This window comes from Oncorhynchus keta, chromosome 6 (assembly GCF_023373465.1).
Source record: "Oncorhynchus keta strain PuntledgeMale-10-30-2019 chromosome 6, Oket_V2, whole genome shotgun sequence".
In the NCBI taxonomy this organism is placed as follows: Eukaryota; Metazoa; Chordata; class Actinopteri; order Salmoniformes; family Salmonidae; genus Oncorhynchus; species Oncorhynchus keta.
Genome location: NC_068426.1, coordinates 1,437,057 through 1,453,643, shown reverse-complemented (window position 1 = coordinate 1,453,643; position 16,587 = coordinate 1,437,057). Strand labels below are relative to the sequence as shown.

Below are 16,587 nucleotides of genomic sequence, written 5' to 3'. Positions count from 1 at the left end.
GACTGAATGCTCTGAGAGACTCTGGGTTGAGGTTGTGAACTGACTGAATGCTCTGAGAGACTCTGATTGAGGTCATACCTCTGATCTGAGAACTCTGGGTTGAGGTCAGTGAACTGACTGATTGAGAACTCTGGGTTGAGGTCTCTGAACTGACTGAATGCTCTGAGAGACTCTGGGTTGAGGTCAGTGAACTGACTGAATCTGAGAGACTCTGGGTTGAGGTCAGTGAACTGACTGAATGCTCTGAGAGACTCTGGGTTGAGGTCAGTGAACTGACTGAATGCTCTGAGAGACTCTGGGTTGAGGTTGTGAACTGACTGAAGTCTGTGAGACTCTGGGACTGAACGTTTTGTTGTTGAACTGACTTTCTGAGAGACTCTGGGTTGAGGTCAGTGAACTGACTGAATGCTTGAGAGACTCTTTAATTAACTGACTTTATGCTCTGAGAGACTCTGGGTTGAGGTCAGTGAACTGACTGTGCTCTGAGACTCTGGGTTGATCAGTGAACTGACTGAATTCTGAGAGACTCTGGGTTGAGGTCAGTGAACTGACTGAATGCTCTGAGAGACTCTGGGAGAGTCAGTGAACTGACTGAATCTGACTCATTGTTGTTCACTTTTCAAGAGGAGTACCTACCGTAGGAGTCCCTGTACCAATGACTATGTACATACCCAGGATTAACAGAGCTTAGGTGTATCTACCATAGGAGTCCCCTCGATAGGAATTGACTATGTCAAATACAGGATTAGGCTATTGTATCTACCAGTTTACCATTGACTATTACATGAAATCAGGATGTAACAGGCTAATTATCTAGAGAGTCCCCTGAATTTGACTGTGGACATCTACAGAGCTATGTGTATCTTTTGGTACATTTTACCCAGCATCAAACAGAGCTTTTCCTAGGAGTCCCTCTACAATGACTATTACATACCCAGGATGTAACAGATTATTCCATAGGAGTCCCCCTCGAAGCCTACCATTGACTATTGCATACCCAGGATGTAACAGAGCTATAGGTGTATCTACCATAGGAGTCCCCTGAAGCCTATTGACTATGTACATACCCAAGATGTAACAGAGCTCTGGTGTACCTACCATAGGAGTCCCCTCGAACTGACTATGAATGCCCAGGATGTAACAGAGCTCTGGTGTACCTGAGGTCCAGTGAACTGACCATTGAATGCAAACCCAGGAGACAGAGCTATGGGTCCATGAGTCCCCTGAACTGAATGCTCTGTAACAGAGCTCTAGGTGTACCTACCATAGAGAGTCCCTCAAAGCCTACAATGACTATGGACTCCCAGGATGTAACAGAGCTATAGGTGTACCTACTGAGTCCCTGAAGCCTGAGAATGACTATGTACATACCCAGGGTAACAGAGCTATAGGTGTACCTACTGAAGCCCTGAAGAATGACTATGTACATACCCAGGATGTAACAGAGCTATAGGTGTCAGTGGAGTCCCCTGAACGCCTCTGACTAGACATACCCAGGATGTAACAGAGCTCAGGTGAACTGAGTCCCCTGAACGCTACCTGATGGACAGACCTGGATGTAACAGAGGTCTAGGTGAACTGACTGAATGCTCTGACTAGACATACCCAGGGTAACAGAGGTATGTGAACTGAGTCCCCTGAATGCTCTGAGAGACATACCCAGGATGTAACAGAGGTATAGGTGTACCTACTGACTGAAGCCTCTGAGAGACAGACCCAGGATGTTGAGGTCAGTGGACTGAGTCCCCTGAATGCTCTGAGAGACAAACCCAGGATGTTGAGCTCAGTGGACCTGAGTCCCCTGAACTGACTATGTACATACCCAGGATGTAACAGAGCTATAGGTGTACCTACCATAGGAGTCCCCTCAAAGCCTACCAATGACTATGGACATACCCAGGATGTAACAGAGGTCAGGTGAACTGAGTCCCCTGAATGCCTCTGAGAGACTACCCAGGATGTAACAGAGCTCAGTGGACCTGAGTCCCCTGAATGCTCTGAGAGACATACCCAGGATGTAACAGGCAGGTGTACCTGAGTCCCCTGAATGCTCTGAGAGACTACCCAGGATGTAACAGGCAGGTGAACTGAGTCCCTGAATGCTCTGACTAGACATACCCAGGATGTAACAGAGCTCAGGTGTATCTAAAGGAGTCCCCTCGAAGCCTATTGACTATGTACATACCCAGGATGTAATGAGCTATAGGTGTACCTACCGTAGGAGTCCCCTCGAAGCCTACCAATGACTATGTACATACCCAGGATGTAACAGAGCTATAGGTGTATCTACCATAGGAGTCCCCTCGAAGCCTATTGACTATGTACATACCCAGGATGTAACAGAGCTATAGGTGTATCTACCATAGGAGTCCCCTCGAAGCCTACCATTGACTATGGACATACCCAGGATGTAACAGAGCTATAGGTGTATCTACCATAGGAGTCCCCTCGAAGCCTACCAATGACTATGTACATACCCAGCATCAAACAGAGCTATAGGTGTACCTACCATAGGAGTCCCCTCGAAGCCTACCAATGACTATGTACATACCCAGGATGTAACAGAGCTATAGGTGTACCTACCATAGGAGTCCCCTCGAAGCCTACCATTGACTATGTACATACCCAGGATGTAACAGAGCTATAGGTGTATCTACCATAGGAGTCCCCTCGAAGCCTATTGACTATGTACATACCCAGGATGTAACAGAGCTATAGGTGTACCTACCATAGGAGTCCCCTCGAAGCCTATTGACTATGTACATACCCAGGATGTAACAGAGCTATAGGTGTACCTACCATAGGAGTCCCCTCGAAGCCTATTGACTATGTACATACCCAGGATGTAACAGAGCTATAGGTGTACCTACCATAGGAGTCCCCTCGAAGCCTACCAATGACTATGGACATACCCAGGATGTAACAGAGCTATAGGTGTACCTACCATAGGAGTCCCCTCGAAGCCTATTGACTATGTACATACCCAGGATGTAACAGAGCTATAGGTGTACCTACCATAGGAGTCCCCTCGAAGCCTATTGACTATGGACATACCCAGGATGTAACAGAGCTATAGGTGTACCTACCATAGGAGTCCCCTCGAAGCCTACCATTGACTATGTACATACCCAGGATGTAACAGAGCTATAGGTGTACCTACCATAGGAGTCCCCTCGAAGCCTACCAATGACTATGTACATACCCAGGATGTAACAGAGCTATAGGTGTACCTACCATAGGAGTCCCCTCGAAGCCTACCATTGACTATGTACATACCCAGGATGTAACAGAGCTATAGGTGTACCTACCATAGGAGTCCCCTCGAAGCCTACCAATGACTATGTACATACCCAGGATGTAACAGAGCTATAGGTGTACCTACCATAGGAGTCCCCTCGAAGCCTACCAATGACTATGGACATACCCAGGATGTAACAGAGCTATAGGTGTATCTACCATAGGAGTCCCCTCGAAGCCTATTGACTATGTACATACCCAGGATGTAACAGAGCTATAGGTGTACCTACCATAGGAGTCCCCTCGAAGCCTATTGACTATGGACATACCCAGGATGTAACAGAGCTATAGGTGTACCTACCATAGGAGTCCCCTCGAAGCCTATTGACTATGTACATACCCAGCATGTGACAGAGCTATAGGTGTACCTACCATAGGAGTCCCCTCGAAGCCTATTGACTATGGACATACCCAGGATGTAACAGAGCTATAGGTGTACCTACCATAGGAGTCCCCTCGAAGCCTATTGACTATGTACATACCCAGGATGTAACAGAGCTATAGGTGTACCTACCATAGGAGTCCCCTCGAAGCCTACCAATGACTATGTACATACCCAGGATGTAACAGAGCTATAGGTGTACCTACCATAGGAGTCCCCTCGAAGCCTATTGACTATGGACATACCCAGGATGTAACAGAGCTATAGGTGTACCTACCATAGGAGTCCCCTCGAAGCCTATTGACTATGGACATACCCAGGATGTAACAGAGCTATAGGTGTACCTACCATAGGAGTCCCCTCGAAGCCTATTGACTATGGACATACCCAGGATGTAACAGAGCTATAGGTGTACCTACCATAGGAGTCCCCTCGAAGCCTATTGACTATGGACATACCCAGGATGTAACAGAGCTATAGGTGTACCTACCATAGGAGTCCCCTCGAAGCCTATTGACTATGGACATACCCAGGATGTAACAGAGCTATAGGTGTACCTACCATAGGAGTCCCCTCGAAGCCTATTGACTATGGACATACCCAGGATGTAACAGAGCTATAGGTGTACCTACCATAGGAGTCCCTCGAAGCCTATTGACTATGGACATACCCAGGATGTAACAGAGCTATAGGTGTACCTACCATAGAGTCCCCTCGAAAGCCTATTGACTATGGACATACCCAGGATGTAACAGAGCTATAGGTGTATCTACCATAGGAGTCCCCTCGAAGCCTATTGACTATAGACATACCCAGGATTTAACAGAGCTATAGGTGTACCTACCATAGGAGTCCCCTCGAAGCCTATTGACTATGGACATACCCAGGATGTAACAGAGCTATAGGTGTACCTACCATAGGAGTCCCCTCGAAGCCTATTGACTATGGACATACCCAGGATGTAACAGCTGCAAGAGTTGTGGCCCATTTTGTTTGTTGGTTATGCTTTCGTATTTATATTTGGGGGGGTTATATGGGGGAAGGAATGCTGTCACCTTCAGGTAGGTGTTTGTCCCCATGTGTGCTGAGGGTGTTGGGTTCTTGTCCAGTTCTGACATATAGGTCGCCACAAACTAGTACGTCACTGGGCCTGGAAATCGTTGATCTCTAGGATGGAGAAACTGTCATCGTTAAAGTCTGGGGATTATTTTCGGGAGATATAGGTAGAACAGATGAGGACAATTTTCTCTGTTGAGATCATTTCCATTTTAATTTCTAGCTTGATGTAAAATGTTCCCTGTTTCACACCTGGTAGTGTGGTGGATGGGACTACCAGCTCTCTGTAACCTAGAGGACAACCAGTGGGTCCATCTCCTCTATACCACCCACCTGGTAGTGTGGTGGATGGGAATACCAGCTCTCTGTAACCTAGAGGACAACCAGTGGGTCCATCTCCTCTATACCACCCACCTGGTAGTGTGGTGGATGGGAATACCAGCTCTCTGTAACCTAGAGGACAACCAGTGGGTCCATCTCTCTATACCACCCACCTGGTAGTGTGGTGGATGGGAATACCAGCTCTCTGTAACCTAGAGGACAACCAGTGGGTCCATCTCCTCTATACCACCCACCTGGTAGTGTGGTGGATGGGACTACCAGCTCTCTGTAACCTAGAGGACAACCAGTGGGTCCATCTCCTCTATACCACCCACCTGGTAGTGTGGTGAATGGGACTACCAGCTCTCTGTAACCTAGAGGACAACCAGTGGGTCCATCTCCTCTATACCACCCACCTGGTAGTGTGGTGGATGGGAATACCAGCTCTCTGTAACCTAGAGGACAACCAGTGGGTCCATCTCCTCTATACCACCCACCTGGTAGTGTGGTGGATGGGAATACCAGCTCTCTGTAACCTAGAGGACAACCAGTGGATCCATCTCCTCTATACCACCCACCTGGTAGTGTGGTGGATGGGAATACCAGCTCTCTGTAACCTAGAGGACAACCAGTGGGTCCATCTCCTCTATACCACCCACCTGGTAGTGTGGTGAATGGGACTACCAGCTCTCTGTAACCTAGAGGACAACCAGTGGGTCCATCTCCTCTATACCACCCACCTGGTAGTGTGGTGGATGGGAATACCAGCTCTCTGTAACCTAGAGGACAACCAGTGGGTCTGTCTCCTCTATACCACCCACCTGGTAGTGTGGTGGATGGGACTACCAGCTCTCTGTAACCTAGAGGACAACCAGTGGGTCCATCTCCTCTATACCACCCACCTGGTAGTGTGGTGGATGGGAATACCAGCTCTCTGTAACCTAGAGGACAACCAGTGGGTCTGTCTCCTCTATACCACCCACCTGGTAGTGTGGTGGATGGGACTACCAGCTCTCTGTAACCTAGAGGACAACCAGTGGGTCCATCTCCTCTATACCACCCACCTGGTAGTGTGGTGGATGGGAATACCAGCTCTCTGTAACCTAGAGGGTAACCAGTGGGTCCGTCTCCTCTATACCACCCACCTGGTAGTGTGGTGGATGGACTACCTGCTCTCTGTAACCTAGAGGACAACCAGTGGGTCCATCTCCTCTATGCCACCCACCTGGTAGTGTGGTGGATGGGACTACCAGCTCTCTGTAACCTAGAGGACAACCAGTGGGTCCATCTCCTCTATACCACCCACCTGGTAGTGTGGTGGATGGGACTACCAGCTCTCTGTAACCTAGAGGACAACCAGTGGGTCTGTCCTCTATACCACCCACCTGGTAGTGTGGTGGATGGGACTACCAGCTCTCTGTAACCTAGAGGACAACCAGTGGGTCCATCTCCTCTATACCACCCACCTGGTAGTGTGGTGGATGGGAATACCAGCTCTCTGTAACCTAGAGGACAACCAGTGGGTCCATCTCCTCTATACCACCCACCTGGTAGTGTGGTGGATGGGACTACCAGCTCTCTGTAACCTAGAGGGCTACCAGTGGGTCCATCTCCTCTATACCACCCACCTGGTAGTGTGGTGGATGGGAATACCAGCTCTCTGTAACCTAGAGGACAACCAGTGGGTCCATCTCCTCTATACCACCCACCTGGTAGTGTGGTGGATGGGACTACCAGCTCTCTGTAACCTAGAGGACAACCAGTGGGTCCATCTCCTCTATACCACCCACCTGGTAGTGTGGTGGATGGGAATACCAACTCTCTATAACCTAGAGGTCAACCAGTGGGTCCATCTCCTCTATACCACCCACCTGGTAGTGTGGTGGATGGTACTACCAGCTCTCTGTAACCTAGAGGACAACACGTCTCCTTTATACCATGTTTCTTGTCGGGTGACAATGTCTGTATTTCCAATTTATTTGATGAAGTCTGGGTTCCTGCTCTTTAGGCCAAAGGCATTTGACCTCTGACCTTGTATATTTCAGGGTGAGATAGTAAAAGCTTTGGGTTCCATAGTGTGTAATGTTGTATTTGTGTTGACCTCTGACCTTGTATATTCCAGGATGAGATAGTAAAAGCTTTGTGTTCCATAGTTATAATGTTTATTTGTGTTGACTCTGACCTTGTATATTCCAGGATGAGATAGTAAAAGCTTTGGGTTCCATAGTGTGTAATGTTGTATTTGTGTTGACCTCTGACCTTGTATATTCCAGGATGAGATAGTAAAAGCTTTGTGTTCCATAGTGTGTAATGTTGTATTTGTGTTGACCTCTGACCTTGTATATTCCAGGATGAGATAGTAAAAGCTTTGTGTTCCATAGTGTGTAATGTTGTATTTGTGTTGACCTCTGACCTTGTATATTCCAGGATGAGATAGTAAAAGCTTTGGGTTCCATAGTGTGTAATGTTTTGTATTTGTGTTGACCGTCACAGTAGGATCTTGTATATTCCAGAATGAGATAGTAAAAGCTTGGGCCTGTTGCAGGATGGGTTTTGCTTGGGCCTGTTGCAGGATGGGGCTTGGGCCTGTTGCAGGATGGGGTGGGCCTGTTGCAGGATGGGGCTTGGGCCTGTTGCAGGATGGGGCTTGGGCCTGTTGCAGGATGGAGCTTGGGCCTGTTGACCAGGATATTCCAGCCTGATGAGATGGGCCTGTTGCAGGAAAGCTTTGGGTGGGGCATAGCCTGTTGCAGGATGGGTTTTGGGCCTGTTACAGGATGGGGCTTGGGCCAGTTGCAGGATGGGGCAGAGCCTGTTACAGGATGGGGCTTTGGCCTGTTACCTAGGATGGGGTTTGGGCCTGTTGCAGGATGGGGCTTGGGCCTGTTGCAGGATGCAGGGGGCTTGGGCCTGTTGCAGGATGGGGCTTGGGCCTGTTGCAGGATGGGGCTTGGGCCTGTTGCAGGATGGGGCTTGGGCCTGTTGCAGGATGGGGCTTGGGCCTGTTGCAGGATAGGGCTTGGGCCTGTTGCAGGATGGGGCTTGGGCCTGTTGCAGGATGGGGCTTGGGCCTGTTGCAGGATGGGGCTTGGGCCTGTTGCAGGATGGGGCTTGGGCCTGTTACAGGATGGGGCTTGGGCCTGTTGCAGGATGGGGCTTGGGCCTGTTACAGGATGGGGCTTGGGCCTGTTGCAGGATGGGGCTTGGGCCTGTTACAGGATGGGGCTTTGGCCTGTTGCAGGATGGGGCTTGGGCCTGTTACAGGATGGGGCTTGGTCCTGTTGCAGGATGGGGCTTGGGCCTGTTGCAGGATGGGGCTTGGGCCTGTTGCAGGATGGGGCTTGGGCCTGTTTCAGGATGGGGCTTGGGCCTGTTACAGGATGGGGCTTGGGCCTGTTACAGGATGGGGCTTGGGCCTGTTGCAGGATGGGGCTTGGGCCTGTTACAGGATGGGGCTTTGGCCTGTTGCAGGATGGGGCTTGGGCCTGTTACAGGATGGGGCTTGGTCCTGTTGCAGGATGGGGCTTGGGTCTGTTGCAGGATGGGGCTTGGGCCTGTTGCAGGATGGGGCTTGGGCCTGTTGCAGGATGGGGCTTGGGCCTGTTACAGGATGGGGCTTGGGCCTGTTGCAGGATGGGGCTTGGGCCTGTTACAGGATGGGGCTTGGGCCTGTTACAGGATGGGGCTTGGGCAGGTGTAATAGTGGGGGTTGGGCCTGTTACAGGATGGGGCTTGGTCCTGTTGCAGGATGGGGCTTGGGTCTGTTGCAGGATGGGGCTTTGGCCTGTTGCAGGATGGGGCTTGGGCCTGTTACAGGATTGGGCTTGGTCCTGTTGCAGGATGGGGCTTGGGCCTGTTGCAGGATGGGGCTTGGGCCTGTTGCAGGATGGGGCTTGGGCCTGTTGCAGGATAGGGCTTGGGCCTGTTGCAGGATGGGGCTTGGGCCTGTTACAGGATGGGGCTTGGGCCTGTTGCAGGATGGGGCTTGGGTCTGTTGCAGGATGGGGCTTGGGCCTGTTGCAGGATGGGGCTTGGGCCTGTTGCAGGATGGGGCTTGGGCCTGTTACAGGATGGGGCTTGGGCCTGTTGCAGGATGGGGCTTGGGCCTGTTACAGGATGGGGCTTGGGCCTGTTACAGGATGGGGCTTGGGCAGGTGTAATAGTGGGGGTTGGGCCTGTTACAGGATGGGGCTTGGGTAGGTGTAATAGTGGGGGTTGGGCCTGTTACAGGATGGGGCTTGGGCCTGTTGCAGGATGGGGCTTGGGCCTGTTACAGGATGGGGCTTGGGCCTGTTACAGGATGGGGCTTGGGCAGGTGTAATAGTGGGGGTTGGGCCTGTTACAGGATGGGGCTTGGGCAGGTGTAATAGTGGGGGTTGGGCCTGTTACAGGATGGGGCTTGGGCCTGTTACAGGATGGGGCTTGGGCAGGTGTAATAGTGGGGGTTGGGCCTGTTACAGGATGGGGCTTGGGCAGGTGTAATAGTGGGGGTTGGGCCTGTTGCTCTGCTCACAGTCTGGGTAAATTCCCTGCTGTCATGTTGAGGTCCTTGCCACAGTGGTGGGGGTACGGGGTTGGCAGAAGTGGCATAGGTCTGATATGGGGGGGCTTATATAGGGTGTGGCCAGGGTTTGCCTGGGGTGGTCTTAGCTGGCCGGGGTGTGGCTGGTGATGCTGGGGTCTGGGTGTAGGTCCTCTTGGTATGGGTTCTCTCTGTGCAGGTCCTTCGGAAGTGGGTCTTGCAGGTCTGGGAGGGGGTCTCGCAGGTCTGGACAGGGTGTCGGTTGCTCTCTGCCTTGTAGAGGTGGACCTGGTCGTAAAGGCTGTTCAAGTCCAGGGTGGAGTGGTGGGCCAGGAAGACATTAGGTTTTGAGGCACAGTCTCACGAAATGCTTGCATTCACCCACTGTATGGTGACAGGGTAAAATGATCTTTGTGGTAGCTAACCACTCGTGCGTTGGGGAAAGTGGAAAAATTATTTTCAATCACTCCCTTGAGTGCTGTGGACACCCTTTCCTGCTGGGTTCTCAGGTAATATTTGCCCATGTGAATTACGATGTGACTGGGGGACCCTAGTCTGTCCTCTAACAACAGCTCCAGGGACTAGTGTTTGTCCTCTGACAACAGCTCTAGGGCATGCCTAGTGTTTGGGCACCAGAGTTTAGCCACTTTGTGTTTGGGAAAAAGTTTATCCTCTTGAATGTATTTGCCATTTAAGTCAATGAGGAGCACAATCTCTGGCTTTTGTATGTCCTCAGTAGATGGGGGGGTCAGGAGGTCAGTCAGGGGAGCTGACAGGGGCTGTTAGGAGGGGGTGGGGTCTGTTAGGAGGGGGTGGGGTCTGTTAGGAGGGGGTGGGGTCTGTTAGGAGGGGGTGGGGTCTGTTGGGAGGAGGTGGGGTCTGTTAGGAGGGGGTGGGGTCTGTTAGGAGGATGTGGGGTCTGTTAGGAGGGGGTGGGGTCTATAAGGAGGGGGTGGGGTCTAAGGGGGGTGGGGGAGGAGGTGGGGTGGGGTCTGTTAGGAGGGGGTGGGGTCTGTTGGGTTGGTGGGTTCTGTGTTGTCTGTCCAATGTGTTGTGGATGTGGTCCGGGTCTGAGGTGGGCTGTTAGGAGGGGGTGGGGTCTGTTAAGAGGGGGTGGGGTCTGTTAGGAGGGGGTGGGGTCTGTTAAGAGGGGGTGGGGTCTGTTAGGAGAGGGTGGGGTCTGTTAAGAGGGGGTGGGGTCTGTTGGGTTGGTGGGTCCTGTGTTATCTCTCCCATTGTGGTATTGAGGTTGTGGTCCTGGTCTGACGTGGGCTGTTAGGAGGGGGTGGGGTCTGTTGGGAGGGGTGGGGTCCGTTAGGAGGGGTGGGGTCTGTTGGGTTGGTGGGTCCTGTGTTGTCTGTCACATTGTGGTGTTGAGGTTGTGGTCCGGGTCTGAGATGGGCTGTTCTGCTGTCTTGTCTGGGCGAGTGTCACACCTCAGCCTTCTGACCTTGTCCTTCAGTGTGCCTCTTTAATTCAGAGCAGCAAACTCTCTCAGACGGCCGTCCATCTCCACATTCTGCCCTCCGGGTCTTGTTGGGGGATGTTGTTGTTGCTGGTCTGTTTTATGGATTTGTTCAGTCTGGATTGTGTGGAATACCTCTCTGAGCTCCACCATGTCTCTCTGAGCTCCACCATGTCTCTCTGAGCTCCACCATGTCTCTCTGAGCTCCACCATGTCTCTCTGAGCTCCACCATGTCTCTCTGAGCTCCACCATGTCTCTCTGAGCTCCACCATGTCTCTCTGAGCTCCACCATGTCTCTCTGAGCTCCACCATGTCTCTCTGAGCTCCACCATGTCTCTCTGAGCTCCACCATGTCTCTCTGAGCTCCACCATGTCTCTCTGAGCTCCACCATGTCTCTCTGAGCTCCACCATGTCTCTCTGAGCTCCACCATGTCTCTCTGAGCTCCACCATGTCTCTCTGAGCTCCACCACGTCTCTCTGAGCTCCACCACGTCTCTCTGAGCTCCACCACGTCTCTCTGAGCTCCACCACGTCTCTCTGAGCTCCACCACGTCTCTCTGAGCTCCACCACGTCTCTCTGAGCTCCACCATGTCTCTCTGAGCTCCACCATGTCTCTCTGAGCTCCACCATGTCTCTCTGAGCTCCACCATGCCTCTCTGAGCTCCACCATGTCTCTCTGAGCTCCACCATGTCTCTCTGAGCTCCACCATGTCTCTCTGAGCTCCACCACGTCTCTCTGAGCTCCACCACGTCTCTCTGAGCTCCACCATGTCTCTCTCCAACTCTCTGAGCTCCACCGCGTCTCTCTCCAGCTCTCTGAGCTCCACCGTGTCTCTCTAGCTCTCTGAGCTCCACCACGTCTCTCTCCAGCTCTCTGAGCTCCACCACGTCTCTCTCCAGCTCCCTGAGCTCCACCACATCTCTCTCCAGCTCTCTGAGCTCCACCACATCTCTCTCCAGCTCTCTGAGCTCCACCACATCTCTCTCCAGCTCCCTGAGCTCCACCACGTCTCTCTCCAGCTCTCTGAGCTCCACCACGTCTCTCTCCAGCTCTGTGAATATATCCCTCTCAAAGATGGAGAAGCAGTGCAGTTGTGGGACCTGGGTGTATTCAGTGCTGTTGGGGAGTGACTCTCCTCCTCGGCAGGACAGTTTGAAGAGGTGTGATGCGAATCACTCAGGATGGGGGAGTCGTCACAAAGAGAGACTCTTTCCTGCTGTGTACTCTCTCTCTTTGATCCCGTCCTGATGGAACTGCACGAGGAGTCCCTGCACCATTACTGTCCCAGACTTGTACACCTTGTACACAATGTCTAGTATTCTGAGTTTCCACCCTGGGTCAATACCCTCTCTCTTGACATAGGGGGTAGTGTGTTCGTATAGCACTGTGCCAGGGGATGGTCTGTGTGGAACATTAAGTTGCTTACGTTTCCCTCTTTGTAGCAGTCAGCAAACAGTGTCTCTGATTTGTCATTGAGGAGTTTATTTGTGTACTTATTTCATGCAGTGTTATGTTTAATATCCACTGTACTGTAATGACCTCTGGACAGGGATAAGCCTTATGGGCTTCAAAGGCCTCTGAATTTGGTTGGGAGGGGTTGTGAAACTCCCCTGCCATTGTTGGGGCTCAAGAGTTTTCACACATCTGACTTCACACTTCAGTGCTAATTGAAGGTGCCCCCAGGTCTGTTCTGTCCTAGCAGCTTGGTAGCTTAGTAGCCTTATTTACTTGGCTTTATTTAACTAAATGACCTAGAGATTATTGTCTTTTATTTTTTTTGGCTTCAGAAATATCTTCAGACTGAATATTACCCACTCGGTTCTGAATACAACAAGTTATCGTGAAATGCTTACTGAAAAGCCCTTAACCTACAGCGCAGTTCAAGACGAGTTAAGGAAATATTTACCAAATAAACTAAAGTAAAAAATAATGAAAAGCAACACGATAACATAACAATAGCGAGGCTATATACAGGGGGTACCAGTACCGAGTCAGTGTGCGGGGGTACAGGTTAGAGGTCATGTGTAGGTAACGGTGAAGTCACTATGATAATAAACAGCAAGTAGCAGCTGTGTACAAAACAAAATGGATGGGGGTCAATGTAATAGTCCGGTGAACCATTTGATTGGATGTTCAGCAGTCTTATGGCTTGGGGGGTAGAAGCTGTTCAGCAGTCTGATGGCTTGGGGGTAGAAGCTGTTCAGCAGTCTGATGGCTTGGGGGTAGAAGCTGTTCAGCAGTCTTATGGCTTGGGGGTAGAAGCTGTTCAGCAGTCTTATGGCTTGGGGGGGTAGAAGCTGTTCAGCAGTCTTATGGCTTGGGGGTAGAAGCTGTTCAGCAGTCTTATGGCTTGGGGTAGAAGCTGTTCAGCAGTCTGATGGCTTGGGGGTAGAAGCTGTTCAGCAGTCTGATGGCTTGGGGGTAGAAGCTGTTCAGCAGTCTGATGGCTTGGGGGTAGAAGCTGTTCAGCAGTCTTATGGCTTGGGGGTAGAAGCTGTTCAGCAGTCTTATGGCTTGGGGGTAGAAGCTGTTCAGCAGTCTGATGGCTTGGGGGTAGAAGCTGTTCAGCAGTCTTATGGCTTGGGGGTAGAAGCTGTTCAGCAGTCTTATGGCTTGGGGGTAGAAGCTGTTGGCTTGGGGGTAGAAGCTGTTCAGCAGTCTGATGGCTTGGGGGTAGAAGCTGTTCAGCAGTCTGATGGCTTGGGGGTAGAAGCTGTTCAGCATAGGCTGTTCAGCAGGGGGTAGAAGCTGTTCAGCAGTCTTATGGCTTGGGGGTAGAAGCTGTTCAGCAGTCAGCAGTCTTGATGGCTTGGGGGTAGAAGCTGTTCAGCAGTCTTATGGCTTGGGGGTAGAAGCTGTTCAGCAGTCTTAGCTTGGGGTAGAAGCTGTTCAGCAGTCTTATGGCTTGGGGGTAGAAGCTGTTCAGCAGTCTTATGGCTTGGGGGTAGAAGCTGTTCAGCAGTCTTGATGGCTTGGGGGTAGAAGCTGTTCAGCAGTCTGATGGCTTGGGGGAAGCTGTTCAGCAGTCTGATGGCATGGGGGTAGAAGCTGTTCAGCAGTCTTATGGCTTGGGGGTAGAAGCTGTTCAGCAGTCTTATGGCTTGGGGGTAGAAGCTGTTCAGCAGTCTTATGGCTTGGGGTAGAAGCTGTTCAGCAGTCTTATGGCAGTCAGCAGTCTTATGGCTTGGGGGTAGAAGCTGTTCAGCAGTCTTATGGCTTGGGGGTAGAAGCTGTTCAGCAGTCTGATGGCTTGGGGGTAGAAGCTGTTCAGCAGTCTTATGGCTTGGGGGGTAGAAGCTGTTCAGCAGTTTTATGGCTTGGGGGTAGAAGCTGTTCGGCAGTCTTATGGCTTGGGGGTAGAAGATGTTCAGCAGTCTGATGGCTTGGGGGTTGAAGCTGTGAAGCAGTCTGATGGCTTGGGGGTAGAAGCTGTTCAGCAGTCTGATGGCTTGGGGGGTAGAGGCTGTTCAGCAGTCTGATGGCTTGGGGGTAGAAGCTGTTCAGCAGTCTTATGGCTTGGGGGTAGAAGCTGTTCAGCAGTCTGATGGCTTGGGGGGTGGAAGCTGTTCAGCAGTCTTATGGCTTGGGGGGTAGAAGCTGTTCAGCAGTCTGATGGCTTGGGGGGTAGAAGCTGTTCAGCAGTCTTATGGCTTGGGGGGGTAGAAGCTGTTCAGCAGTCTGATGGTTTGGGGGTAGAAGCTGTTCAGCAGTCTTATGGCTTGGGGGGTAGAAGCTGTTCAGCAGTCTTGTGGCTTGGGGGGTAGAAGCTGTTCAGCAGTCTTATGGCTTGGGGGTAGAAGCTGTTCAGCAGTCTGATGGCTTGGGGGTAGAAGCTGTTCAGCAGTTTTATGGCTTGGGGGTAGAAGCTGTTCAGCAGTCTTATGGCTTGGGGGTAGAAGCTGTTCAGCAGTCTTATGGCTTGGGGGGTAGAAGCTGTTCAGCAGTCTGATGGCTTGGGGGTAGAAGCTGTTCAGCAGTCTTATGGCTTGGGGGTAGAAGCTGTTCAGCAGTCTGATGGCTTGGGGGTAGAAGCTGTTCAGCAGTCTGATGGCTTGGGGGTAGAAGCTGTTCAGCAGTCTTATGGCTTGGGGTAGAAGCTGTTCAGCAGTCTGATGGCTTGGGGGGTAGAAGCTGTTCAGCAGTCTGATGGCTTGGGGGTAGAAGCTGTTCAGCAGTCTGATGGCTGGGGGATAGAAGCTGTTCAGCAGTCTTATGGCTTGGGGGTAGAAGCTGTTCAGCAGTCTTATGGCTTGGGGGTAGAAGCTGTTCAGCAGTCTGATGGCTGGGGGATAGAAGCTGTTCAGCAGTCTTATGGCTTGGGGGGTAGAAGCTGTTCAGCAGTCTGATGGCTTGGGGGTAGAAGCTGTTCAGCAGTCTTATGGCTTGGGGGTAGAAGCTGTTCAGCAGTCTGATGGCTTGGGGGTAGAAGCTGTTCAGCAGTCTGATGGCTTGGGGGTAGAAGCTGTTCAGCAGTCTTATGGCTTGGGGGTAGAAGCTGTTCAGCAGTCTGATGGCTTGGGGGTAGAAGCTGTTCAGCAGTCTGATGGCTTGGGGGTAGAAGCTGTTCAGCAGTCTTATGGATTGGGGGTAGAAGCTGTTCAGCAGTCTGATGGCTTGGGGGTAGAAGCTGTTCAGCAGTCTTATGGCTTGGGGGTAGAAGCTGTTAAGGAGCCTTTTGGACCTGGACTTGGCGCCCCGGTACCACTTGCCGTGCGGTAGCAGAGAAAACAGTCTATGACTTGGGTGACTGGAGTCTGACAATTGTATTGGCCTTCCTCTGACTCCGCCTATTATATAGGTCCTGGATGGCAGGAAGCTTGGCCCCAGTGATGTACTGGGCCGTTCGCACTACCCTCTGTAGCGCCATACGGTCAGATGCCGAGCAGTTGCCATACAAGGCAGTGACGCAACCAGTCTCGATGGTGCAGCTGTAGAACCTTTTGAGGATCTGAGGACCCATGCCAAGTCTCCTGAGGGGGAATAGGTTTTTGTCGTGCCCTCTTCACAACTGTCTTGGTGTGATTGGACCATGATAGTTTGCTGGTGATGTGGACACCAAGGAACTTGAAACACTCAACCCGCTCCACTACAACCCCGTTGATGTTAATGGGGGGTCTGTTTTGGCCCGCCTTTTCCTGTCGTCCACGACCAACTCCTCTGTCTTGTATATTCAGGTAATTATGTCCAAAATAAAGGTTTTAGGAATATTGATTTGAATTGAAGGTTTTAATGTGAAGATAAATCGTTGTAAAATTCTAGTTTATCTACATTTCTGCAACTGTAATTCTGTTTTTGCAGAAGAACTCAGGAGCCCATGAGCTCACTACCCACTCACTACTCTCAATTCAATTTCAATTTAATGGCTTTATTGGCATGGGAAACATATGTTTACATTGACAAAAGCAAGTGAAATAGATCAATAAACAAAAGTGAAATAAACAAAAACAAAAATGTAATTCTCTCTCTCTCTCTGTCTCTCTCTCTATCAATTCTATTCAAGGGGCTTTATTGGGAAACAAGTGTTAACATTGCCAAAGCAA

The 16,587-nt window shown here is 51.1% G+C and overlaps 1 long non-coding RNA gene across 3 annotated transcripts; it reads right to left on the bottom strand.

The window, feature by feature from the left end:
* Positions 1 to 5,014: 5,014 nt before the first annotated feature.
* Positions 5,015 to 6,827, bottom strand: LOC127930840 (uncharacterized). 3 transcript variants are annotated; one of them, XR_008139592.1, is made up of 3 exons: positions 6,685 to 6,827; positions 5,269 to 5,391; positions 5,015 to 5,188 (listed from the first exon to the last, which is right to left on the bottom strand). It is a non-coding gene; the product is annotated as an uncharacterized LOC127930840 (long non-coding RNA). The 3 variants fall into 3 exon arrangements; XR_008139594.1 differs by lacking the exon at positions 6,685 to 6,827 and adding an exon at positions 5,635 to 5,721; XR_008139593.1 differs by lacking the exon at positions 6,685 to 6,827 and adding an exon at positions 5,473 to 5,586.
* Positions 6,828 to 16,587: the final 9,760 nt, after the last annotated feature.